A 13,362-nucleotide genomic window follows, 5' to 3' on the forward strand; every position below is an offset into this window, starting at 1 on the left:
GGACGTTGGCAATGACAAGAGAATACCATATGAAGGTGAGTTTTGGTGAAGGTGATGTCACTAGTAAGGTATTTGATCCTTTGGCATTAAAATGGTTTTTATGATCTTGGATTATCCGGATCTCACCTAGTATCACAGCCTTCAAGAATGGAAATTTTTGAACCATAAACAAGATTTGCTACACAAAAGTATTTGTACACATTCAATGAGTCTAGTTGGTTAACAAGGAGAATACAATGTTCATATCAAACTAAATGTTCATAACAAACATCAAATCCAGACCTTCCCGCCAACTGTGGGATGACGAACCAAGGTGTCAAAACTGCAGGAATTTCAACTGTAACCCTACATGTCAACCGCCAAAAACCTACATCAGGACATCGGTGTTGTCCAATTCCCATAAACCATTCCAACCACCAGCAAGCAGAACAGCTAAAATCTCCATAAGAAAAAAGACCACACAAATTTAACAAACAACAACAGAACATGAAGTAACACAGGACATCGAGAAATGCTATCTTCAATGTCATCTTCAGCCTTCAAAATCTGTGCAATGATGAAACTGTTATCTCAAACCCAATAAACACTTTCTCAGTTCAACCATGAAGGCAATGTAGGTCCATGGCAAACAACTGCAACCACAATATAAATGACAACCAACAAGATGACTATCAATGCGACCTTGCAAAAAAAGTATATAAACAGTCAGTGGAGCTATCAGGAAGCTGGCCAATGTAGCAACGAATTTAAGAGCTCATTTCTCTTTTCACTAATACAATCTTTTGTTTTTTTTCTTTTTTTCTTTTTTTTTTGGCAGGGGTGGGGGGTTGTATGTCACACACACACACACAGATTGCATCAGAGCTGAAAATAACCAAATCACCACCCACCCCCGAATTTTTCTTTTCCACCACCAAGTAAAAAATAAAAAATAAAAAATCAATAAGGTGAAGATATAACTTGACATTTGCTATTCAGCTCTGCTGTTTTCCCTTTGAGATTGTCTGCTCTGAGTCTAAGATTGGATCGGTAGCTTGATGTTTAAAGTCCAAGAGGCCTCATGCCTTACTCTAATTTGTATTGACACAACCTCAACCTATACATTGTACAGAAAGATTTCAGTGGTCCTTATTGAAGAAACAAAACTCTGGGCATGGCTTGCTGTGGAATTTAAGAGCTCAAAAAGTTGATATGTTAATATCAAAACCTAATAGTGCAGCATTATTATCAATATGAGCTGAATCTTGTCCTTGTCCCACACTTTGTTTCTTAGTTGTTGGATTTGGGTCCTTTTCTGACTGGCTCTTTCCGTAGAAAATTAAAGAAAAGAAAAGAAAGAAAGCAAGACAATTTGATCTCAGCTTGAAATTAACAACTTGCAGGAAAGCATAAACATGGATGCTACCTGGATCCCAATTAGTGTGCCATAGAAAACCATAACAAGAAGATGGTAGGAAACCTTTTTAGAATTTATGAACGTGAATCATGTACTAGAAGATTTGTACCAAAAAAAAAAAAAAAGTCATGTTATTGAAGATAATGAGTTATGTTACTGGATATCCACCAGAATAAATAAACATTAAGTCCAAGACTAATTTACTTGTGAAATTACAAACAAGAGAGCAATTTGATGAGAGCGGACCCAAATGAAATGTGTAGTATTGCTTTTACTAACAAAAGGAATTCTACAAAACTGAGACAATGACATGGTGTGAATGAAAATCTATTTTGCTCTGTTAAACACTTCTATTGCTTTCCTCATGGATTTACTCTGTTTTACTCTGTTAAACTACAGATAATTATAAAATAATACTAATTTCTGCACCCATTTGACAATACCCACTTGTTATTATTTAGTAAACCAAAGGTTGCAATCAGAACAAAAACTTTAGGTTCAACCATAGTTCTACTAGATCATGTCCAAGCAAGCCTAAATCAAGAATACAATTGCAACAAGGATGGCTGTTGCATTGAAGGGCTTGGGCCAGCTCCTTGTTGCCCATATCGCCATTGGACCCACTGTTGAACATGGATCACCCAAAACAGGGGCTACACATGTCATGTGTAGTTGTGTACTCACCTTAAAAGAGGGCAACAAGTGAGGAGTTTTTCCCCGATTGGAAAACTTCGGGAGCTTGAATGACTTCATGCACTAGTTGGACATCTCTACCTCATAGCTTAATGTCTTGAGTTGGATACTTGAACAATTAGAACCAATAAAAATTCATAGACACACACACACACACAAAAAGATGTCTATTTAACCAAAGGAGTCTTATGTAAAATTTCTACTCGAAACATTTTAGACCGAAAGACCATAAAAAATGAGCAGATTATTTAAGAGATTTCAATTGTATAGGTCACCAACCCTATAAGAACCACTGAATTCAATAATTGTATATGCCTTGTGGATTACCTTGTATAAAAGCATGAAGCAACATTCAAGCCCAACTTTGCATTAGGATCAAATGAAAATCTGCCATAATGTGAAAGGTCATACAAAAGTTTGGAAACTTCACTGATATCCAGAACATTTACACACAGTAAACGTCTACCAACCCTAAACCAGAAGCAAATGCTACTTACATGACATCATTAGTATGAGAAGGAATGTGAATTTATATACTAGTATAATGTTGTCATCACCTAAGAAACGACAGAGCCAATAGGTAAGTGTGATTGACTAGTGACATACAGCAATGATTTCAAACTTTAAGTGTATAACAAACCCTCACCCTTCTCAGTATTGATAGTAAGCTTTAAGTGTATAATAGAACCATCATCCATATAATCTTCTTCTTCAATGGTGACAGAATCTGCTCCTTCAAAATTATATGAAGGACTTGCAATTCGGTGTAGATTGATTTGAGCATTTCTCTCACGACTTCTTCGCATTAGTCCGTACATGGGTCATGTAAGCCTGAACTGTTTCCAAACCATACTGCTCAATTAGCTCTTTAATAAGAGTAATTCCTCTCTGGTTTGCAGCCATTTGGGAACTATGGCTAGGCGTCGTGAGGTTTAAAGTTTTCAGATTTCCAGGTTTAACGATGGAATTGGGGCTGGGTTTGGATTAAATTCTAGGAGAGCGGGAAAGGGTTCTGCTCACTGAAAATCAGCCAAAACTGACAGACAAAATTTAATATCTGAAAATTGGGCCTTCCCAAGAGGCACTTGTAAGATCCAAATCCAGGGTTTCTACATTGTGACTGTCACTTGGATCAAGTGAAGGAGTCAAAAATAGGAACTATGGTTTGAAACACCTACCACCCAATCTCCTCTTGGACTGTGAATTGCCAGGGAACAGCACTGGGGCTTCAAACACCAGCACTAAAGCTATCTGAACATGACTATGAGACACTAGACAACACCCTCTTACAGAGAAGAAGGCAGCAGCCACACAATTGCATGATGAAAATTCAAATTAATCAGTTCATCTATTAATGGGATATAAATAGGCTTTAATCAGCCTAAATGAAATATCGTTTCTCACTGGAATGGAACTAACTAAATTAAAAACTAACAAAACTAAACAAAAAATCACTTCAAAACCCTACACTTAAATTGACCTAACTAATCCTACTTAAGTCATGTGACTTCTAAGTGGTGACATGACCTTCAAAAAAAATTAAACTAATTAAGAAACCTATTTTTGTACCCGGCTTGTGTACCATGTTATAGGCCCAATAAGTTGGCCAATTACAATGTAAACCTTGGAACGAAGGCCCAACCCATACACATGTCAACCCTAGTTGATTCCAAGAAGAAAAAAATACCCCTTTAAGGTGGCTGAATCACCTAGCTACAATATATCGAAAGGTTAGATAACCTAGGTGCCATTTACCCCATAGCAGATACTCTAGTTTACCAAACTCTAGCTGTTGTGATTGATACTCTAGCTTTTGGCATTAATCAATAACAAATTATAACAGTCCTAACAAACGACCTTCAACTACTTTGATCACCAAGAGCCTTGATAATATGACTTCAAGACTTAATCTAGGTGATGTTAGCTGTCAGGCATCAATTGGTGACCAGTTTAGACTTAATTTAATCCCCCCCCCAATCACAAAGAACGAATGCTTAATTTAATGCAGTAAAAAAAATTTTAAAAAATAAAATAAATAAGAGAAGCAGAATAAATAAATAAACCTTGAGAATTCCTCATTTCAAGTTCAGATTCGATTGTAAGCAATCCAAATTTCTACTTCAAAACCTCAAAATCCCTAAAACTACCCTCCCTTTTACTGTTTTCCTTTTCTGAAATGTTAGTTCACCAAAACCTTACAAGAGCCCAAATTCACCAGTAGAATCCATTCAAATCTCAACTTAAACCCATGGAATCAATGACCCTCTAATTCAAGTAGTTCAGTCCGATCTTTCTTGATAATGTCATAACTAAGAGCCTAAGACCAGCAACCAATGGTGTCCTTTCAGTCCTCACAAAACATGATGATTCTAAAGACTACCGAATGCATCATACCTGTCATGAGTAAGACAAGCAGTGGGTATAAGCATCTAGGTCATATTTTCTGAAGGGTACAAAACTTAGTGCTTAATGTGTTTCTTGAATTGATCCACTATGTTTAAATTCACTCGGTTCCTTTTAGTTAAATTCTCTCTTTTATCCATTGTAGATGGTAGTTTACATGAATTTTCTAAATATTGTTTGAACTGTGATACCAAATGGATTTCTTTTTGCATGTTAATAAAGATGGAGTTGGGTAGAGGAAATTGATTTGGTGATATTGATGCAGAAATGCAGGTTACGATAAAATGGATCCAAATGATCTAGGATGGGAGCTCATTGAGATTCTGAACCCACAGAACAAGCCAGGGAGAATTATTGTGATAAATAGGATGGGAGCTGATAACATGAGAGTGAAGCTCTGATGATCTTTCCTCCCAATACCACACCGCAATCCAAGACTGAATGCATCTCAAGCACTTGAGGTTGCCTTCATAATTTCTGAAAGGCTTTAAAAAGAGGATTGGCTAATTCCCAGTTCTAAAACCATGTATCTGATGCAACGCATCAATTAATTTAATATAGTTACAAAAAGTTAAATTAATAACCAAAATATGAATCAGATAAACGATAACCAAATAACTGAAAAGAATAGCACACTATTTTGAACTTGAATATAAATATTCAAAGTTGCTTCAATGTAGTGGAATTTAGCAAGAGCTAGAAAACTAATGGAAATGAGCAATGAGATGGGACCTAGCAGAGATTATGGGCATTTTTATTCATTTAGAAATTGCCTTCATAACCTAAATCAGGACTTTTAAGCTCAATACATCAGTGCAGCTTAACTCTTTACAACATCCCTAAACAAAAAAGCTCACAAAGACGAGATTTAAGTCATGAAGTTTCAATAACTATACATTTCACATGAGAATTAAAAATTGAAATTCAATAACATTTTTGGTCGGATCTCCAAAACCAAAAAATATAATCAAGAAGAAGATACATAATGAAATATTGTATAATTATATTAAGAATTTTATCATTTTATTTACAATAAAAGAACACATAGACAAACTATAAAATTATAAATGGAATTACCGGGACGCACGAGGAGGGAGTCTCGAGAGGCAGATTTTGGATTTAACAATCTCGGGTGTATATCTGCTGCTCAAGAGTGAAGACCACCCGGAATCAGCTTTGACAATTAGAGCCAGCAATCTTTTCAAAGCTTCACAAATCTCTCGAGTCGTAACAAATGTCAAGCAAAGGAGCAGGCGCACACAGAGAGAAAACCGATGAAAACCGATCACATTTTCCGAACAAAACCAAGGGCAATAAACTTTACAAAAAGTACCTCAAAGACAGAGCGAACTTCAAAGCAAATATTAGCTCAGATCTGCTGCATTCTTGTCCATCAAGAACAAGAATACATGAAAAGAGGAAGGGAAAAAGAGGGAACAGACAAGCCGGTATCAGCATTCTAGCCTCTGTTTTTCTCGCAAACGTTCCCAATCCATTACCAGCATCATCCATGAAAACTTGAATTCTAATATGGGGCAAGGCAAGTAATTGAGGTCATTACAGGTATGAATGACGAAAGAAAAGAAGAAAAAGGCAAAACCTGTTTTAGAGAAAAAGGGAAAGTGATTTTCCCACAATGAAGAGGAGATCTAACGATGCTTTTGGTGACATCTCTCCACTTCTTGCATACACAAGCACGAGAACAATGCTTTTTCCGACAGCCACCGATCCTCGCTCGCCTCGACTTGCTGGATGATATCTCCAAGAAGCTCGGGAAGCATTTTGGACCAGCAATCCCCATCCGGAACCACTTCGGTTCCTTCCTTAGCTTCACAATCGCCATCTTCGAGCTGTTGCGATTGTTCACCCGATTTGATCCCTTCAGCTTTTAGGGTTTTGAGATCCTCGGAGGAACTCCTGAGACCCTTCCGATGACGAAAAACCCTCCTTAGAGACATTAATTTGCCTACCTTCTTCTCGTCTTCGAGAGATGATCCATGGTTAGATCGAAGGAGAAAGAGAAGGAATTCTAGAGAAGCACAAGCCGAGAGACTGCGGCAAGACAAGACCGAGTAACGATGGCATCGAGCTCGAAACTAAAGATCCGATAATTCTCGCACCTTTGAACAGTCAAGGAAAGGGGTTTGGGTGGGAGGCCCCTAATGTTTCTCCGTCATAAACTCAAGCTTGAGAAGCAGGAACCCTAAAATCAAAGAACTGTTCTAACCGTTTCTTGCACCAACAGCTTCTTCAACCTCTTGGCTCCTCCTCCTCCTTCTTCTCCAGATGCATCAGAGTCGAAATAACGAAATGAGGGTTGGGCGGTTCCAGATTGGATTTTGTGTTTTTCAAAATATTTTGAAAATCTAAACTCAAACCACTGGTTTTTGAATTCGTATATACGTGTATTATGTATGTTGTGTTTTTAAAAAGTATTAACTAATTGGTATGTAATACTAATACTTTGCTTATACATTCATTCGAACCGCCCAACTCGGACCGCTGGGTCGTTCGTTGAACCGAACCGTTAGCAAAAAACAAAGAAAAAAATGTGGGTTTTGAATATTTTAATGGAAGGATGAATCCAGCCGTCCGATCTAATCGGACGGCGGGCTCCACCGTGGAGCGCATTAATGACGCTCCACTGAAGCAAAATTGCTGAGGAGCTGCTTCAAAGTTCACAGCATTTAAAGATGAAGCAACTTGAATCAGAACTCCCCAGTCATCAGTGAACAAAACAGGAAAGCATTTGAAGAATGATTATGCCAAAAAAAAAAAAAACATTAAATTTTAGGGGATCAACAATTCTCCTTTCTTAGTGATCTTTCAGGTTCTTTCAGCCTCTCTCTTCAATATCCTCATTTCTAAACCTATACATTCTACCATTTTATATATTTCCTCAACTTGGTGATGAGACTTGTCATTAGAGGAGAAACCATGCATACACATGGAACCATCACCCAGATCCACCCAACTAAACCCAACTTCCTTCTTCACTCTTCTCTGTCTCATCCCCTTTCTTATCTCTGCCACCTTGTCCCAGTCCCCCTTTTCAGCATACAAATTGCAGATCAACACATATGAACCAGACTCCATAGGTTCAATCTCCAGCAAAGCCTCTGCTGCCCTCTTAGCCATCTTTACATTCCCGTGTATCCTACAAGCCCCAAGCAAGCTCTGCCACACAGATATACCGGGTGTTATTGGCATTTGATTAACAAACTCCTCTGCCTCCTCCAGCCGTCCTGCCCTCCCCAGCATATCCACCACACATGAATAATGTTCTGGGGATGGCTCTATAAAGTGGTCATTGATCATTGACTGAAATACCTGGCAGCCTGTTTCAACCATTCCGCTTCGACTGCATGCTGTTAGCACAGCAAGGAAAGTGACTGAGTCCGGAGTTATTCTTTTCTTCTCCATCTCCTCAAATAAATTCATAACAGATCTATAATCACCATGACGAGCATGGGCTGAGATGATGGCTGTCCAACCAATTTTGCTCCTCTCTGGTGCTTCATTGAACACCCACTGAGACTCTTCGATGCTCCCACACTTTGCATACATATCAAGAAGGGCACCAGACACAATTGGATCTGCTTTCAACCCAAGCTTGATGATGGTAGAGTGGCACCGTTGCCCATGTCTCAGAGTCAATGGTTCAGCAGCTCCAATTGCACTCAGCACACTGCCAAAAGTGAACTCATTTGGATGAGACTCCTGAATCGCCAAGACGAATGCCTGGAAAGCCCCAAGATACATCCTGTTCTGTGCATACCCAGAAATCAAGGCATTCCATGATATAATCTCTCTGTAACTCTGCTCATCAAATACCCTCGTGGACTCCTCCATCGATTCAAACTTAGAGTACATGGTAATGAAGCTGTTAGAAACATTCAACTCTGACAAAAAACCTGTTTTTATACAGAAACCATGTATCATTTTGCCTTCTGTCGTCAAGTTATTTTTTGACACAACATTTATTAAACCAACGAATGTGACATCATTTGGATAGACTTCATCTTCTCTCATCTTCTTAAACAGCGAGAAAGCATCCTCTTCATTTATAGAAATGGAAGTTGTCCAAGAAACCACATTTCTATCGATCATCCCCTCAAAGACCATTTTTGCATGCTCAAGTAGCTCACATTTTGCATACATAGAGATCAGAACATTACAAATTGAAACTTCAGTTCCATATCCAGTTCTTATAATCAAACCGTGTATCTGTTGTCCAAGCTCTAAGCTTCTTTCATGGCTGCATGCTGAAACAACACTAGCAAATGAAACATGGTCGAGCTCCATCCCTTCTTTCACCATTTTAGCGAAGACACCGATCGCTTCTACTCCATAGTTACCTTCCTGGGTATAACCGGAGAGTAAAGCATTCCAAGAAACTAAGTCTCTGTTAGGCATTTCATCAAACATTCTCTTAGCTTCGTCTAGATGACCCCACCTTGAATACATAGTTATAAGTGCATTTCCTATGAAAATTTCGGAGCCAAAACCGAATATTAAAATCTGAGAATGAAGTTGAGATCCCAGATGGAACTCTTGAATGTTTGAACAAAAGGCTAAAAGGGTGGTATAAGTCACAGCATCAAAGAAGACCCCACTTAGATGCATTTTAAGAGCAAATTTAATAGCATCTTCGCTCTGATGAAAACCGGAGAGGATGGTATTCCAAGAAACAATGTCAGCATCATGCAAGTTCTCAAAGATAAGAAATGCTTGATCAAATTGTCCAGATTTGCAGTACATGTTCATCAAAGAATTTGAGACAGTCAGGAACGAATCCAGCCCAGAAGAAATCGCGTAACCATGGATCTGGAAGCCAGATTTAGTGTCCCCACGACAAGCCTTGAGAGCAATAGCCACGTTGACCTCATTAATGGTGCCAATAATGCCCAATTGCAACTGTTCTCTGAACAATTTGAGAGCTTCAAAAGGACGGTTTCTGCTGAGGCATGCAAGCATGGGATGGTTGTTAAAGCCCACTTTTGGATGTGGGCTTCGGTCGAACAAGTGGTGCGCATCTTGATAGTTACGATGGGTTTTCGAATTCATAGACTGTTGCTTGGCAATTGCAATAATGCTTTTGAAATATTGTTGGCGAGTAAACATGAGAGAGAGGCCAATGAAGGCCCGAAGCTTGCATGAGAAGAAATCTGCAGATTAAATACTAACGAGACAGTTGTGTTCTGCCAACACAATTTTCAGGGTGGTAAGCGCGTAAATGGGATTCAAAAGTCGGGAAGAAATTTGCAGGAATTAAAGGACAAGGCCATGAATTCCATCATATACTTACAAGAAGCATAACTGAAGGCCGTCCCGTCAATTTTTTCTCACCAAAGGGCACGATAGCTATTTCATGGTGATCAATGAAACACTAAGAACAATAGTAGAAGTCTGGGTGTTCCTGTGTTCAATTTCGTCTCCATCTTTACAGTTACAAGGTTCTCTGATGCGAACAGTGGTGCTGTTCTGGCTTTGATCAGCTCTCCAGTCCAATGGCTGTCATCAATCTGGTCTTCTTCTTTTTCTTTTCCAGTTGAGCATCTATTTGAGATTTGATTTGATTTAATTTGTTTATTTTATTTTATTTATTTTTTTTTTTTTTGGGGTGTGTGTTGGGGAGGGGGCTAATAAGAGAGGGAAATCAAGTAGTTCGAAGTTTGTTGATGCTTTATAGTTTATACTACCGATATTTAGCTCTTGGGTCCCTATACTATAACTTAATTACTAATCAGAACCTACTCTTTATGAAATTGGTAATACCCTTAATTCTAATGATGTTAATTTTATATGTGTAATGTCAATTTTGCCCTTTCTTAGATTTACGTATGCTTCTTTGTGATTCGGAGAAAATATGATCGAACTTGATTCATTCTTAGTTCGACCCTTCACTCCGGTTGAGACCAAGGGAATCGACTCGTTTCCGAGCGAGCCGTGTTCAAGAGATAGCTTGCTGAGGAAGAAACTAAATCAGCCACAAGCACGCCCTAATCCAATACTTTTGAAGCGGGTTAATTAACCTAATGACGGCTAGCAGAGTTCGGTGGATGTCAATCATCGCTATCATATGGATAACCACCAAATAACAGTCGGGTTATCCTAGAAGTCCTCTACTAGTCCAAACTAGTAGAAGTCTATCACTCAACAGATCTATCTGTTAAGATCCAATGATTATCCGAAGAAGGCTCAAATACATTCAACGAAGAAGATTCGAAGGTACACTCTATATAAGACATCACCTATTCACAACGTGAGGACGGACGAAAACACTCAGATGCTTACTATCTGAATCGTATTTCAGTTATTCATTCCTTAGCTCTGCGTTCTAGTAGAGCCGTTTGTGATTAAGTTCATCAACTGACTTAGCCTTCGGAGGTGTACTCCCGCACAACCGTGGTCGGGCCACATCTAACGCTTTGTTTTGCGGTCATTCTCAAGAGATCTAAGGGCTGAGCGGATTTTGGACGCATCATTTGGCGCCGGTCGTGGGAAACGTTCGAAAAGCTATGGTGACTAGATCAGGCGCAGCAACAATTGTGAGTTGTTCTGCACGGTGAGATGCTAGAGTCCAAATTCCCGGAGTAAACAATCCAAATATTCCTCGGGGAAGTCGACCGCTCAAAGTAGATGGTGGTCAAAGAGGTAATAATCCTCCGGGATTCACTCCAAGATCAACCGGATCAACCGAAACTCGAGATGCTAGATGTAAGTTAGGCACTCCGTGCGCTAACGTCGTGGTGGTACCACCAGAGCCCGATCGTCATGATGCAGAAGGCGCGCATCACGGGTGGGATCGGAGACCGATTGACGAACAAAATGTCGGTCAAAACTTCCGTGAAGGCGACCGAATACTTACGAGAACTAAAAATCTCCCTAGGCATGATGATCGGTTCGACGAACCACAAGGGAGTACTACTGATTCAAATACAAGGTTGGTTATAGGAGTAAGAACTCACTCACCAACTATTAGACGTGTTGTTCGTGATGATCGTGTTGTTCGTGATAATGATTGCATTGTTCAAGGTCGTGATCGTGTTGTTTTGAAGATCGATCGAAACATATTGGTCAGGAATTGGCTAATATCAATCGAAGCTCCGGGTAATTGGCAAGAGGTAGGATAACTGATGATATCTATTCAGTTATTCGAAATACTCCGTTTGCCGAGCTCATTGCCGGATACCAGTTTCCTCACAATTTCCGTCTGCCAACTTTTTCTACATTCGATGGCTCTGGAGATCCCACGGCCCACATCAGTTATTATCAGCAAACTATGGCGGTTGCGGAATGAATTCCCGATGAAATTCTCTTCAGGGGTCTTTGGTTCGTCTTTAACTAGAGCAGCACAGAAATGGTTCTCGAACCTCCCATCGGGAAGGATCGTGAATTTCGACAAGTAGGCATGCAGATTTATAGGGCGATTTCAAAGTGGAATCCAAATCAAGAAGACCGAGGAAACCTTGTTCACTGTAAGATAAGGGAAGAGTGAATCGATTCGGGAATGCCTGAAAAGATTCAACGGGGTTACAATGGAGATAGAGAATCTAGATGAGCAAGTACCTAAAACTACTTTGTTCATTGGTCTCACTAATCGAAGACTCTTGGAGTTATTACTTCAAGATATGCCCACAACTAATGCCGAGTTAGTACATAGATGTCAAAAACAGGCCGAAGTCATGGAAATCTTAGATGCCCGCTAGGGGGACAATAAAGCCTCCGCATAGGAGCAAAAGGCTCCTGAGAATAAGCAGAAGCCAAAGCAGAATATTCGAGATTGAGTTGGAAAGCCTCATCAGGCGTGGCGGCAGAGATCTCCCAACAAAAGTGAGTATACTCCATTAAATACTCATCGGACTGATATTCTGAACATTATCAAGAAGCAGAACATCTTGAAGTGGCCTCCGAAGCTTCCTTCAAAACCAGGGGAGCAGGATCGAGAAAAGTATTGCCGTTTCCACAAAGATTACGGTCATTATACCAATGATTGTAGACATTTAAAGGCAGATATCGAGAGATTGATATCCCAAGGACATTTGTCTAGTTTCGTCAATAGAAGGCGAGAGGAACCACACGATGCAGCAATAAAAATGGACCGTTCGGTTAGCCCGGATCAACCGGCAGAGGCTCCTAAATCTAAGAAGGGTAAGGAGGTAATTGATGCTACTCGGTCACCGATCCTTACAATTTTTGGAGGTCCCGAGCTTGAATCACTCCGGAGGCTGAAAGCAAAATCAAAATTTGTTGAAACCAGAGAGACGCAGAAGTGTAAGAGACCAAATGGTGAGGGTTCGATCACCTTTCTAGAAGAAGATGAGAGAAGCGTTTGTCTGCCTCATGATGATGCCATAGTCATCAAGGTAGAGATTGCACGCCGCGAAGTACACAGGGTGTTAGTTGACGCCGGATCTGCAGCAAATCTTTTATCTTATGCAGCCTATCAAAAACTTAAGGTGGATTAAGACTTGATGGAGCCATCATCCACACATCTATATGGCTTTGCAGGATCATCTGCAGTTGCGGAAGGATCGGTCCAGTTGGACTTATCAATTGGAAGCTTCCCCAAGGAAGCCACCGTTCGGGTAAATTTCTTGGTGGTTTGGAATCTCCCTGCTTACAATGTAATTCTTGGAAGACCATCGTTGTCAAAATTAGGTGCTATTGTTTCAACGAAGCACCTTAAAATAAAGTTCCCAACTGAGATGGGAGTCGGTCAAGTTTCATCTGACCAGAGAATTTCTCGGCAATGTTATGTTGCATATATAAAATAAGGAAGGGCCGAGAAAGATAACGGCGTTACCGATTGAAGTACGAGATGATCGGGATGAAGCAGAAATGCAAAGGCCCGAGCCAGTAGAAAA

General features: G+C 39.9%; 1 pseudogene; it reads right to left on the minus strand.

The window, feature by feature from the left end:
• Positions 1-7,292: 7,292 nt before the first annotated feature.
• LOC149002309 (pentatricopeptide repeat-containing protein At4g32430, mitochondrial pseudogene) lies at positions 7,293-10,003 on the minus strand (annotated as a pseudogene).
• Between the last annotated feature and the right edge of the window lie 3,359 nt (positions 10,004-13,362).

The sequence above is a fragment of the Hakea prostrata genome, chromosome 10, assembly GCF_041222555.1.
Source record: "Hakea prostrata isolate BN-2017 chromosome 10, UWA_Hpros_2, whole genome shotgun sequence".
NCBI lineage: Eukaryota > Viridiplantae > Streptophyta > Magnoliopsida > Proteales > Proteaceae > Hakea > Hakea prostrata.